Source organism: Lactuca sativa, chromosome 7, assembly GCF_002870075.4.
Source record: "Lactuca sativa cultivar Salinas chromosome 7, Lsat_Salinas_v11, whole genome shotgun sequence".
Lineage (NCBI taxonomy): Eukaryota > Viridiplantae > Streptophyta > Magnoliopsida > Asterales > Asteraceae > Lactuca > Lactuca sativa.
Window position 1 is genome coordinate 24,856,104 of NC_056629.2, and position 3,103 is coordinate 24,859,206.

Below are 3,103 nucleotides of genomic sequence, written 5' to 3' on the forward strand. Positions count from 1 at the left end.
AAAAATAGACCTTAGATTAGGGTACCATCAGCTACGGGTTCATGAGAGTGATGTTTCCAAGACAACATTTAGGACTCGATATGGTTACTATGAGTTTGTAGTGATGCCCTTTGGTCTAACCAACGCACCGGCAGTGTTCATGGACCTGATGAACTGGGTGTGTCGTTCTTTTCTAGACAAGTTCGTTATTGTGTTCAATGACGATATACTTGTCTATTCCAGAAGTGAGGAAGATCACAAACAACACTTGAGATTAGTGTTGGAAACACTTAGATCGGAGAAGCTGTACGCAAAATTCTCCAAGTGCGAATTCTGGATTCGGAAGGTAACTTTCCTAGGTCACGTGGTAAGTGAGGAGGGCATACACATGGACCCTTCCAAAATCAAGGCGATAGAGAATTGGTCGGCACCGAAGACACCCACAGAAATCCGTCAATTCTTGGGTCTTGCTGGCTATTATCGTAGATTCATCCTGAATTTTTCTAGAATTGTCAAACCCCTAACTACTCTGACACAGAAAGGTGTACCCTTTTGTTGGAGTGAAAAGCAAGACACTGCATTCCAAACATTGAAGCGAGCCTTGTGCAACGCACCTATCCTGTCTCTGCCCAAAGGGACAGAGGACTTCGTTGTCTACTGCGATGCATCCAACCAGGGCTTAGGTTGTGTGCTTATGCAACGAGGAAAAGTTATTGATTATGACTCAAGACAGCTGAAAGCACACGAAGTCGACTATACAACTCATGACCTATAGTTAGGAGCAGTGGTCTTCGCACTGAAGATTTGGAGACATTATCTCTACGGGACCAAGTGCACGATCTTCACGGATCATAAAAGTCTACAACTCATCTTCAATCAGAAAGACTTAAATGTGAGACAACGGTGATGGGTAGAGCTGCTCAGTGACTATCAGTGCGAAATCCGCTACCATCCCGGCAAGGCCAATGTGGTGACAAATGCCCTTAGCCGAAAAGAGAACTCAGGCCGCAAGGTGAAGACACTGACAATGACCATCCATTCCCACTTGTCCGCACAAATCCGAGAGGCTCAGTTGGAAGCCCTAAAACCAGAGAACGTGTTGAATGAAGCCTTGAGGGGAATGGATAAGAATCTTGAGATCAGAGGAGATGGAGTCTATTATTTCATGGATCAGATCTGGACCCCAAAGTTCGGTGGTTTCAGGGAGGTTGTCATGAACGAAGCTCACAAGACAAGATAATCTGTGCACCCAGGTTCGGATAAAATGTACCTGGATCTCAAGAAACTATATTGGTGGCCAAACATGACAGCCGAAATCGCTACCTTCGTGGGTAAGTGTTTGACTTGCGCCAAGGTGAAGGTCGAATATCAGAAGCCCTCAGGTCTGCTCCAGCAGCCCGAGATACCTGAGTGGAAGTGGGAGATGATTTCTATGGATTTCATTACCAAATTACCCAAATCTCCGAGTGGGTACGATACCATTTGGGTAATTGTCGATCGATTGACAAAATCCGCCCACTTCCTACTGATCAAAGAAACATTCAAAATGGAAAGACTCACGCGAATTTACATTCAAGAAGTGGTCTGACTACATGGTGTTCCTGTGTCCATTATCTCCGATCGAGATAGCAGGTTTACCTCGAGATTTTGGCAGTCCCTACAGAAGGCTCTTGGAACTAAGCTAGACATGAGCACGGATTATCACCCTCAGACAGATGGGCAGAGTGAGAGAACTATCCAGACCGTGGAAGACATGTTGAGAGCATGTGTCATCAATTTCGGCAAGTCGTGGGACACTCATTTACCCTTGATTGAGTTCTCTTATAACAACAGTTACCACACCAGTATCAAGGTTGCCCCGTTCGAAGCCCTCTACGGTCGAAAGTGCAGATCCCCTCTATGCTGGGCCGAGGTAGGGGACACGCAGCTAGCCAAGAGTCGAGTCCCCGACAGTGCTCTCACTGGCCCTGAAATCATCCGTGAAACTACCGAAAAGATCATCCAAATCTGAGAATGATTGAAAACCTCTAGAGACAGACAAAAGAGCTATGCCGATAAACGACGAAAAACTTTGGAATTCCAGGTTGGAGACTGTGTCCTGTTGAAGGTCTCGCCCTGGAAAGGCATGATACGCTTCATAAAGCGCGGGAAACTGAACCGAAGGTACATAGGGCCTTCCGAGATCATCTTTAGGATCGGTCCAGTAGCATACAAACTCCGATCCTAAAGATGATCTCGGAAGGCCCTATGTACCTTCTAAAGTAGCATAAGAACTCTTTAGGATAGAGTTCTAACGAGGGGGCAAGAGGAGGTAGTCGCCGATCCCACCGTTGTCACAGATACGTTCCTTCTCGACAACTCTTATGCATGCATCCTTTTCAATTCTGGTACGGAAAGAAGTTTTGTTAGCCATTCATTCAAACATCTTCTTAAACATAATCCTCAACCGCTAACCGAAACATTTACCGTCGAGATGGCTAACGGTGAGAAAGAGAACGCTAACGATATATTCATAAGCTGCACCCTTACCCTCAACGACCATTCTTTCCCCATTAACCTTATGCCAGTCCCTATAAAAAGCTTCGATGTTATCATTGGCATGGATTGGTTGAGCCCTAATCATGCTGATATCCTTTGTTACAAAAAAGCTATCTGTCTCAATCTTCCCTCTGGCCAGACCCTCATGATCTACGGCGATACACTTAGTACCAATCTTCGCAGCATTTCATGCATCAAAACCCAAAAACTTCTGCGAAAGGAGTGCCATGCATTCCTAGCCCATGTGATAAACGAGAAACAGGAAGTTAAAGACCTCGAGAGCATTCCCGTAGTCTGCAATTTTCCTAATGTCTTTCCCGAAGAACTCCCGGGAATTCCTCCCGAATGCCAAGTTGAGTTCCACATCGACCTAATCCCCGGAGCTAATCATGTAGCCAAGTCCCCATACCGCTTAGCGCCAACAGAAATGCAAGAGTTATCCAGCCGGCTCAATGAGCTACTCAGCAAAGGATTTATCAGACCGAGTTCCTCACCTTGGGGAGCCCCGGTGTTATTCGTGAAGAAGAAATATGGATCCTTTCGGATGTGTATAGACTACCGTGAATTGAACAAGATGACCGTCAAA